The sequence below is a fragment of the Pinus tabuliformis genome, chromosome J, assembly GCF_031772625.1.
Source record: "Pinus tabuliformis cultivar Carrire ecotype Pingquan chromosome J, CPIR1, whole genome shotgun sequence".
NCBI lineage: Eukaryota > Viridiplantae > Streptophyta > Pinopsida > Pinales > Pinaceae > Pinus > Pinus tabuliformis.
Window position 1 is genome coordinate 1,066,047,074 of NC_142295.1, and position 12,358 is coordinate 1,066,059,431.

Genomic DNA, 12,358 nt, shown 5'->3' on the forward strand with positions numbered 1-12,358 from the left:
CAATATAGTGTTTGAGAATTCGACCATTCACTGGTCCTCCTTCTACTTCTGTGCCATCCATTTCTCTGAGGAAGAAAGCATTATTACCTCTGAAAGCATAAATGATATATGGGCCTTTCCATAGGAAATCAAATTTCCCATGTTTACCTTTATCTTCTCTCCTTGAATCCCATTTTAAAACTTTGTCTCCTAGGTAAAAATCTTCAGCCTTGGTCCTTCTATCAAAAGTCTTCTTGATCCTTTCCTGCACAACTTGAGATCTGATGTACACTTCTTCCCTGGTTTGCTGCAAGTGAATTGTTTGATTGATTCTTCTTTGGATATCATTTGGTTCAACCTATAATTCTTGGAGCAGCTTCATTACTGGTGTTCCCAAGGAAGATGGGAAAACAGCTTCCATTCCATAAACTAATTGATAGGGAGAAGTACAAATTGATTTCTTTGTGGTCAGCCTATCTGCCCACAAGGCATTTACTAGCTTTTTTTTCCATGTTTTCTTGTTATCCTCTAACAATTTTTTGATGATATTTACCAGAATTTTGTTTGAGGATTCTACTAGTCCATTTCCTTGAGGGTAATAAGCTGTGGAATGACCCAGAGTTATATGATACTTACTACAAAAGTCTATCATTTTTCTAGATTTGAAAGTTGTTGCATTATCAGTGATGATTTTGGTTGGGCACCCAAATCTAGATAGGATGTTGGCCTCAAGGAAGGTTATTATAACAATGTCAGTGGCTTGCCTTGATGGTATGGCTTCTATCCATTTGGTAAAATAATCTGTAGTAGTGAGGATCCATTTGTGTTGGGCAGAGGAAGGTGGGTGGATTTCACCAATGAAATCAAGACCCCATTGTTGAAAAGGTGCTTCAGCAGAGATTGGTTTTAGGGGCAGGGGTAAAAGCTTTTTCTTTCCTTCAAAAATTTGACATTTATGACAGGAGGTTACATATTTCTTTACATCAGAAAACAAAGTAGGCCAATAGAAACCAGCTCTAAGAATTTTGTCAGCAGTGGTTTTCCAGTAAAGATGTCCTCCATAGTCACCTGCATGAAACTCTTGTAACACTTTGTCAAATTCTTCTTTTAATAAACAATTGAGAAGAATACCCTCATAATTCCTCCAAAACAAAGCATTATCTACTATGCAAAATTTTAAGGATTTCATTTTTAAAAACCTGCCTTTGGTCCTGGATAATTCAGGAGGAGCTTGTAGATTTAGTAAAACATATATGATGTCAGCATACCATGGTGATTCAATAAAGGCCTGGCTGATTGGTGGAGTCACCATCTCCTCTCCATTATCCATTTCTGCAATAAAATTTATATCTAAAGCCTGACAGTTCGATTCAGCCATGAGCTTGGCTAAACCTTGGCCTTTGATTAACTTTGTTGGTTTGATTTCTAGGTCATATTCTAATATGGTAGCAATCCATTTCCCTCTCTTTCCATCTGGACCATCCTAAGTTAGGATATCCTTGACTACTGAATTAGGGACATAATCTATTATATGAGAATATAAAATGTAAACTTTGAAATCTTTGATAGCTTTGACCAAAGAAAAGGCTTGCTTTTCCATTATGTTGTATTTTAAGGGGGCATCTCTCAAGGCTTTGCTAAAAAAGGCAATAGGTTGTTCATAACCCTGATCATTTTTCTGCAGTAAAACTGTAGCAATTGTATGTTTTGAAGCAAAGGAAAATAAAATGAAGTCCCTGTCAAATTTTGGACTGATCAAAACTAGTGTTTTAGTTAAGGCTAGCTTAATGTCTTCAAAGGATTTCTTAGCCTCAACAGTCCATTTTAAGGTCGAATATTTTTTCAACATATTGTTCAATGATCTAATCAATTCTGCTAAGTTAGAAATAAATCTCCTAAGAAAGTTAATTTTCCCTAAAAAGGCTTGTAATTCCCTAATGCTCCTAGGATGTTGTATCTGTAAGATGGCTTCTATTCTTGCAGGATCTATTCGGATACCATCTTTTGAGATTATATGGCCTAATAACTTTCCCTCTTCTAACCCAAATAAAGATTTCTTGGGATTTAAAGAAATTCCATACTTCTTGCATTTGATGAAAACCTGCCTTAGATGATCTAAGTGCTGATTATCAGATTTTGAGAATACAGTGATGTCATCTAAATATATTACTAGGAAGTCATGAATTTCCTTGGCAAAAGCTATATCCATGGCTCTTTGGAAAGTGGCCCCTGCATTCATCAATCCAAAAGGCATCTTCACATACATGAATGTGCCCCAAGGAGTAGTAAACGTAGTTTTGGCCTGGTCATCTGGGTGAACTAAAATCTGATTATAACCAGAAAACCCATCTAATAATGAGATTTTGGTTGACCCAACTACCCTTTACAAGATATGATCCATTTTAGGGAGAGGGTAATTATCTTTGAGTGAAACTTTATTAAGATTCCTGAGATCAACACAAAGTCTGATCTCACCAGTTTTCTTCCTTGTTGGCACTAAATTTGAAACCCAATCAGAGAATTTGATCGGTGCTATTATCTTGGCCTCATACATCCTTCAGATTTCCTTTTCAATAGAAGGCAATAGGATGGGATTAATCCTCCTAAGCTTTTGTCTGAAAGGTTTTTGGTTTTCTTTTATGGGGATGGTGTGTTGTATGATGCTGGTGTCATAGGACTTGAGGTCCTCATAACTCCAAGCAAAGACATCTTGGAATTCCTTTAATAATTCAAGGTATTTCACTTTTTCGGTAGGAGGTAATGACTTCAAGAGTTTGATTAATTTTGGATTTTCCTTAGTGCCTATATTACACTCCTCAATATCAGATTTTAAGGGTTCCATCTTTGGTTTTCTAGGGACATCATTTGAATCAAACAAGTCTTCCAAAGGGGTTAATCCTTTGGGCAAAAAGTTGTCTTTGAGATTAATGATTTCAGAATCTTCGTTAATTATCTCATCAATTTCAACTTTCTTTAGGTTTTCATCTGATTTTTCAAATTTGGTGGGATGAAATCTATCTATCTTTTCATCTTCTATTTCATTAATTTCTATTTCATCTTTAAAATTAGGATCTAATGTTATGTCAGTATCTATATTACTATTTACAAATTCTTCTTCTAAGGTTAAAAAATTGTTTATTTGTTGGTCATTAGCAAACACTTGCCAGTTTTTCAAGTTATCTGGGATCACAGGTCTGTGCCTGACCTCAGCCGTGTACTGATGGTTAGGTTGAAAAGGTAACTTACAAGTGCTAGAAAACATTGCTAAACTATGAGCCTACATATTATGTTTCCTTGGGATGACTGCAAGCTTAGTTTCTAGGAAAGTATTCATTATTTCTACAATTGTTCCTTTGTAAAAACTTAACCTAGGATCTCTAGTCATATATACAACATTAATTTTTTTATAACTCAGAGTCTCCCAAGACAGAAACTCTTTTGGCTCCTAAATTCCTAACTAGTTTGAGACCTAAAATGAGGGCTTCATACTCAGCCATGTTGTTAGTGCATTTAAAATTCAGTCTATAAGCATGGCCTTCTGAGTGATCATTCTCCAGATTGTATATCCACACTCCTGCTCTTGCTCCTAACTTATTCACTAATCCATCAAATTCAAGGTGCCATAATATCTCATGTTCATAATTCTCACTATCTGGGGGAACAAAATTTTCTTTGTTGGAGGTGTTTTGATCATTCTTTTCATTAGAAAGCTCTTGAGTTTGGACAGTTTCCTTTTTAGTTGTAACTGCAATTTCTTTTGGTTCTGAAACAATGTTGTTTGAAGTAGTTTTTGGTGTGTGTTTAGCATTATACAAAATAAAAGAATCAATGTCAGAATGCATGGAGTAGATAGGAAAGTTTTGAGGCCTATCCTGGCTACTCACTACATATTTCATTAGGGTCTCTCTATACAACTTTTTAGGTTGTCAAAAAACTGAGATTGTGGCATATGACATGTCAAGTTGTAAAGATCCTTAGAGTTTAGCCCCCCATGATCTAGACAATAGCATTGCATATTTAGGTGGGATGTCTGCAACTACTATATCCATGAGAATGCTCTTAGCAGGATATTGTACTAAGGTAACACACAGGTCTTTGATTAACCCTATACACTTTACTTTACTTGAGTCAAATGAAAATAAGTCCTTGTAAGGCCTTGTTATGTCTAAGTTTAATTTTTCCATAACTGATTTGGGCATTAAATTGTGTGAGGCCCTAGAATCTAACATTGCATTGTGTAAGATTTTATCATGAATGCTAAGGCTATAAGCTCAAGACCAAGTATAAGCTCAGGCTGATCATCAAACAAGTTGAAAGAATCTTCATTCCCAACAATGTTTAAGGTTTGGTTTATTTGAGACTTATAGGTTTCACTTTTAATCAGCTCTGTTAAGGGAACTGAAATTTTCAGTTTAGCTACCTCTGCTCCCAAATTGAAAGGCAAAGGGGGTTTTTCTGTTTGAGTGCTTGGAATTTTCATAGTAGGAGTTGGAGTAGGTTGCTCGTCTTTTTCTGTATTTAAGGTATTTTTATGTGGATTTTCTAATATGGTACTTGGAGATTTTTCCATTGTCTCCTTGGAGGGGATTGAAGTGGATGGTTGATCATTAGGGGGTTGGTCATGGGTTATATCTACAATGGTGGGGCCGGGAGGGTTCTGATTTGGTCTAGGGAGAATTTGAAGAGTTTTAGTAATTGGAGCTGCTTTGATTTTCCCGAGTTGATTTGGGATTTTTTTCTTGGTTTGGTTAGGAGTATCAATATTCTTTTTACTCCTCAATTTGTATTGTTTGTGTACTTCAAAGATGGCAGAATCATATCCTTGTTTATAATCAAATGATTCTCCAGATTGGGTTTGCAATTGCTGCAGCATATGCAATTCCTGCTCATCTTGGGTCAAGAAGATAGTTTCCTCATCATCTAATCCCATCAAGTTAATGTGTGTGTCTTGTTTAGGGTCATCTGAATGGGATGTTTCAACATAGTTTTCTTGAAAGGGAGGCATAATATTCTAGTCAGGTCCATTCTTTCCAGTATTTTGGTTCTGATTCTTTCTAAAGTTTGGGTTTCTCACTAAACGTTCCTATTGATTATCCCATTGAGGCTTCCTCTCAATGTTCTCTATCCTATCCATCAGTTTTTCCATACCCTAGGTTAGGACATCTATTTTAAGGTTAGAGGGTGAGGCCTCATCTTTTGCAGATCCTCTCCTTTCATTCCCAACCGTAGCTCATTTTGCTAGCAAATTGGCTTCTACACTAACTGCTACACTCTGCATGTCTTCTAAGGTTGGGGGATTTCTCTCTCTAAGTTGGAATTCCATATCAGTATAAAACCCATCAGGAAATTTTATTAGTTCTAAGTCAGGTGGGGGACTAAGATTGACTGGTATTGCATTGTATATATTGTTAAATCTGGTACAGTAATCCTGGACTGTTTCATTTGGTCCTCTTTTAATGTTTTCATATTCTGAAAGGATCTGCAGAGGGTTCTTTTTCTTTTCCCATCTATTTAAAAATTGTTGATAAAATATATCTAGACTATCTATGCTATTAGCAGGTAATTCTCTAAACCATTTCCTAACATCACCAGCTAGAGTCTAAGCAAAAGGTCTCATTTGAATATCTCCAATATCAATTTCATGCAATTCAAAGTAATATGTCATTTTGTTTACATGATGTTGTGTTGTATAAGGTCCTATGCCATCAAATTGGACAATTTTGTTTTGGTAGTCTTGTGGTATGGCACCCAGTGGGGCAAGTAGCACAAGAAGAGCATATCTATTTGTCATGGATCTAAGTTGGGTAGGGCTAATAAGTGGGGTTGGGGTACTAGGAGATGATACAGGAGCTGATGGAGAACTAGGAGTAAAAGGTGATTGATTGGTGATGGTAGGTTGGTAGGGAAGTGAAGGTATAAATGGAGGTGAGGAATGAACTTCAGAGGTGGAAGGGAATAATGGTGAACTAAGGGTAGTGGACGCTGGTTCAGAAAGCTCAGGGATCTTAACAGTAGTAAGGGATGATTGAGGGGAATTTAGAATATACTCATCAATTGACTAGTTTTCCTTTTGGACTTCGAGATCTGCAATAAACTCTGGATCTAGAACTATGTCATCAAGTGCACTTTCAGACCTGGTTCTAAATAGGGAAAGGTCAAATGACTCATCAAAGGGGAGGTCTTCTAAAAACAACCACTCATCAGGGCATGAATCTGCTTTGATTGAAGGTGTTGGACTAACTAAACTTTCTTGTCTTTTGGATCTTCTCGAAATCAAGTTGGGATTATCCACTACTGGGGCAGGGTTTGGATCTAGATTAACCCTAGTATAGTGAGTTCTCCTTGAAGCCAGAATCTAAAGCTTTTCTAATTACTTTCTTTCTGTGGAATTTTGTAAATAACTTTTAATAAACCCTTCAAGAGGCTTGAAACAAAGATTTGAAATTTTCTCAAAGGTTTATTAAGACTAAGGATTTGAGTTCCCTAGCAGAGTTGCCACTATGTTATCACTCAGTATTTTCCTTAGAAGTTATCAGAAGAAGGAAGAAATTGAGGTAACCAAAAACCAATCTTTTAGGCTTAGGCTCTAGCCAACCTAAGTCCAGAGAGGGCTTTCTCTTTGTAATTTAGCTTTGTTTTATGGGATTTTAGGCTAGTTCTTAGTGTTCATGGGGTTTTGGTTTTGATTTTAAGGTTGGGTGGTTGAATTCTTAGAGCAGATGGATAGAGATAGGTCTTCAAGCCGTTGGGCTATGGAGTCAATGAATGCATAGCATAACTAGACCAGATCATTAAAGGGAATGTTCACAGGGAAGGCTAGCAAAGCAAAATGAAAATCTTTAAGCCTAATGGGTGAAGTAATTCTAACCTAGGTGAAAGGGCACTTAAGAATCCTTGGACCAGGATCAGAACGAATAACAAAGAATGATCATGAGAAAAGGGCAATTAAGAATCCATTATTGTAGTAGATTCTGCAATTACTGGCAATGCTATGGCAGGTGGAGTTGTGGGTACCAGTGATGCTGCTAGTGTGGAAGGAACTGTTGTAGATACTGTGGGGATGACAGTTCTAGAAGTTGTGGCTAGGTCACTTTACTTCAACTGAATTAAAGTGTCCAAATCCTTCTCTGTCTCCTTGAGTTGATCGTTTAGTTTCAGGACCAAGTCCATGAGCTCTTCATGTCCTTGTTATGCTTCTAGGACTTCCTATGTCTGTGGGTGATGTAGTTGGGGTATCTTTAGCTGCTTCTTGAGTGCAGCAATGTCATCATTTTTCTTCTTAATTGGTTGCTCTACAGCTTTTACATCTTTGGGATCGTGTCCCAATTCAATCACTAAGTCCTCTAAGGACTTGATTCTATTATCTTTAGCCTGTGAGGAAGCCTTCTCCAACTGAAATTGAGCTGATATATTATTCAGGGAGTTTTGTAATTGGTGGGCATCAATGGCCTACCATGTTAATGTGGAGTATATCATATCCCTTATTTTCTTGTGTAGTTCAATCTGGTTAATGGGATGAATATCCCTTGCCAATACTTCAAAGTCCACTTTCTTAAAATCTGATGTTGTTCTTGGCTGCTAAGTGGTTGGCTTGATGAAAGTCTTCTGGATTTTCCCCTCTTTAACATCAAAGGCTGACATTAGCCTTGTTTGATTGGTAGGGGTCATCTTCAAATAATGTGCATATGTTTGGGCCTTAAGCCTTTCATTCCTAGCATTGATTTCTTTGTATCTTTCCTTAATGTCTTGGTCCTTATCTGCAGGTATTCTGAAGGAAGATACCTCAATACTTTTTTGCCTTTCCAGCATTTGATTTTTTGAGGTGGAAGGCTCTGGCATGCCTCCAGATGGAGTAGCAGGCCTGCTCCTATTTCCTTTTGTACTAGTGACCTCTATTGTCTCCTCTGTGTATTCTTGTTCAAAGATAGGATTCACTCTCTATCTTTTGGTTTGGCTTGTTTCTGCATAAGTTTGTGAAGTTGCCCTTGTTGAAGTGGTGGCCCCTTCCCTATTTCTCTTAAGGCCTTTCTCCTCATTTAGAGGAGTCTGTATAACTGGAGGGGTACTCATGGTTGTCTCTGGTCTGTCTGATTTGTCTGGCCTACTTGATTCCCCTGGTATGTCTGATTGGTCTGGCCTACTTGATTCCCCTGGCACCTGCAGGAAAGAACCTTCATCAAGTTGTTTTTCTAGATCTATTAGAGAATTCTCTATATCTACCCTGGTGTTGTCCTGATCAACTAATGTCCCTTCCACCCACTCTGATTGGTTGGCATAAGCTTCAATCTTAGGTATGGGATGGTGGATGAAAGGCCCTAGATTGACCTTTTGTCTCTTCTTGGTAATGAATTCCAAAGGGTCATATCTCCAAACAAATCTTCTTTGGAATTTCATTCTCTACAATATTAAATCTACTTCTCAGCCTACTTCCCTAGAGTTACATATGAAGGGGCCTAGTTGGTCCTTTATTTTGAAGTTAGCCTTCTTCTTGGCATTGACAAAGTTTGTTTCATCTACACTGATAATCTGCCTATAGTACTCTAAAGCAAATAACCTCATTGGGAGGTATTTTGGGAGTTTGTATGGTGCCAGCATGCAACCATAGATTCTGATCTCGGTATGGTTTTGGTACAAGTACCAATCACCTACCTTGGACTATTTTGACAATTGCAGGACCCTTTTTATGTCTGAACTGATTCTTGGAGGAGGGCTTCCTATCAACATTGTCACAATTGGATGCACAAATAGGTCAATAAAGTTAGCATATGAATATGGGGAGTGATATTTGTGGACCAATGGAGTCCAGAAAATGACTGATCTGGGCTGACCTTTTGTATCAAGCTTCTACAGGGTGAATGGAAACTTGTCTAACTAGAAATATAGAAAAAGGTGGTACAAAACAGAGGAGTATTTGAAGACTATCTCATTGCTCATTCTGAGAAACTGGTCATGCATCCTATCAACTATAAATTTGGCATATTCATAGATAACTACAGGAGGCTACCCTGGAGTGTAGATGGACAAGAAAGCTAGGGTAATTTCATCAATATATTCACTGGTGGTATAACCTAAGGCACTAGATACCATGGCTACAATGTCCCAACCAAATGGGGAAAAATGGCAGTTACATATGGAGGAGGATCCTTTGGGATATGTCTTTCTTCCCTGATGAAGGTTTGGAACATCTCAGCGAATTTTGCAGTGGTAAGTTTGGGGAACTGGTCTAATAAGCTTCCAATTGAAAGAGGGGTCAGGTTTTGCCCTGGTTGGAGCTATAGCATTTCATTTATAGACTTAGCAATGATGGTGAACAGTATGGTTTGGCTTGGGGACATGACTGCTCTTTGACTAGGAATATAATTGGCATGACAATAGTGGACAATTTCTGGGAAAATGTGGACTTCTGGGAACTGGTACTTGGGCAAATTGGACTCCCAAAGACCAATTTCATCAGCATGGTTCAAGTATCTATCCCTACTTCGACAGTGTACTTTGAGCGGGGATTCTAGGACAAAGGTGTCCTTTATCTGGAAATCCTTATCAACTAAGGGAAGGTGGTCCAAGTCTAGATGGGGAGTGGTGACAGGTCTTACATCCATGGAAATTGGGGCAGCCATTCTTAGTTCTTGTGGATTTGAGAATGGGGGAGGTAATTTGCAGTGTTTTTAGGGCAATGGTGGTTTAGCACAGAGTAGGTTTTAGTTCTTTGAGTTTCTTCAATTAATTTTTATCTTAACTAAGAATACTCAGTAACTAGTTTTGAAATTGACAGGGTTTTTCGGTGAATTGTGGCTTAAATACTTGGAATTGAGGTAAACTAGCTCTGAACAGGGCAGCTGGCAACTGCAAATGGTCGAAAGGGCTTTGTGTAGGCTGGAAAGCTAATTGGGTGCTCTGTGGCGTCTTTGGAGTGCAATTGGACGTGGGTTGACGACTTCAATGTTCGCAAGTGCATGCATGGATTTCGGAGGTTTGCAGTTGAAATTCTAATGAAAACAAATGATTTGGGGCTTTTTTGGCTTTATGCGCAAAAGTCAATTTTGGCAGGTACAGGGTGAATAGTGGTCAATTTTTCATTTAGCAGGCGGGCGGTAAATGGTTTCTATCAGACCGCTTTTGGGCGCTTGGTGGTATTTGGGAGAGGCCGCCCGATTCCATTCATCGGTTGACACGTAGCATCGGGGGCTAGTGGCCAAACCACTTTATCCAGCGGGTATTGTTCGGCGGCTAGGTTGGCCCGATATGTATAAGGGCCATCGGATGTGGAGGGAAGTGATCGCATGGTGATCGGGCAGGGAAACTGCATGGAGGCTAGTGGGGGGCCCGGCAGGCGCTTAAGTGTGGTGGTATCGGGGTTAATGATGGCTTAAAGAGTGATTAGGCCATCGGGGTGATTAACAAAGGATTTTAAATGGTGCTTTATTTATTTTGATCGCAGATCGATCAATTAGAGATTTTGGTCGGGGTGACTATATATTATAGTTTATATTTAAGCTAAGGGGTAGGGTTAATTAATATGTAGGAGCTATATATATATGGGGAAATGGGTTTTTCATCGGGAATTAATATAATAAAATTAATAATTAATATGAAAAGATGAGCGGAAAGGGAAAAATCAATAAGTAAATTCTCTTTTTGTGAATTTGATGTTTTCACATATTTAACATTAATACTTAGGGTAATGTGTTTTGGTGGGTTTTTTATATGAAAATGCTTTATGTGGGGGGGGGATGTTTTTCCTAGGCACAAGTGTTTTATCCTTAGGAAAGGAACATTATTTAGGAAAATGAATGAATTGAAGGGGGGATGAACTTTTATGAGGGGAATTTAGTACTTAACATCCATAAGTCATTGAGCCGAGGGTTCGGTCCCTCCAAAAGTCAGAGAAATGCTCTGAGCCTCTTTGACTTAAAGGTTTTTGAGTACTTTGAACTTTATTTATGGAAATTAGTAAAGTAAAGGGGTGAAATGAATGGGGGAAAGTTAATTAATTGACTTTGTAAATCATTTGCATGTTTGATTATTCATTCATATCTAGAACTTTTATGATGAGAATGATAAATATGCTTTTTGTCTAACCAATCATCATACTTCTGCAACCTTTCTTCTACTTACCCATCTACTCATCCTACCATTTTTTCTTCTCTTTATTAGCTTTCATTCGAGCTAGCAAACCCTTATCCAACATTTTCTTTTTCTTTACAATAGTAAACTAACTAAATCTAACCTTTTTACATCCAAGGGCTCAGATTAAACAGTTGAGCTCCTTTTATTTACTCTACCTATCTACTTATCTACCAAGGTTACACTGTTTGGCCAGATTTTCATTATCTACCAATAGACATGAGATTGAAAACATGAAATAGTCAAGTTTAAACATTTTTACCATCATGGATTGTGGCAAGGATTACAAGCTGCACACAATCATTTATTCTGCACAAAAAGTAAATAGTAGTGGCATTTTGGCTAGCCCACTTTCATGGTCTTTTTCCTTTTCTTGGGGTTCATATTTTTCATCTTTTTTGACCATTTTATTCTTTTTGTCCTTTTATTATTCTTTTAGGACATACCCTCTTTACATTTTTTAATTTATCAATATGCAAAACATTAGCAGAAAGCAAAGGTATGTACATATTACAAATATTAATATTAGTCATTCAAAAATTATGACTCCTATTGGTATAAGAACCTAATAGTTTCAAACTCTAGAGGGGGTGACATGTCCATGGTACATCCCTTAAATGGTAGGTGGCAAGTGATATAATAATGGAACATAGTGGGGATTAAGGAAAATACCTAGACAACATGCTAAGGAACCAGGGTAACTAAAATAAGTGAATCCCACACCTGGGTACATAAGTGTAGGAGGGAGAAAATTGTGGTACATGAGTTATCCCAACCTTTGTTTTTCCACCCTTCTTCATATGCCTTTTTCCTTTTATTTTTTTTTCTTCATAACTTCTCGGGGCTCCGTGGGATGAGAGCATGATGTGCAATATGTAGCAATGAATACCCCCTTAGATGGGGAAGTTCATCGCCCACTTGGGGTTGGGACAATAATGGTTTCCTTAATGATAGAAGGGGCTCATCTAGGTCCCACAGGAACCAGGGTGATGACCATGAATAAGGGGCAGAGGTCATGTTTGGCTTTTGCCCAAATGCTAAATTTATATGCCCCAGCCATCTTTTTCATTTTTTGTTACATTTCCTATTGAGAGTGGCCAAATTATGCTTTTTCTTTTCTTTTTAGCTGCATCAACCTACAGGGCATCGTTCTAGGCCTGACCCAAGGTGGGGGCAAGGGGAAGGGGAGGCTAACCCTATGTGGACCCACTGGACACATGTGGACACAATGGACCACACAACCAAAATCGATATT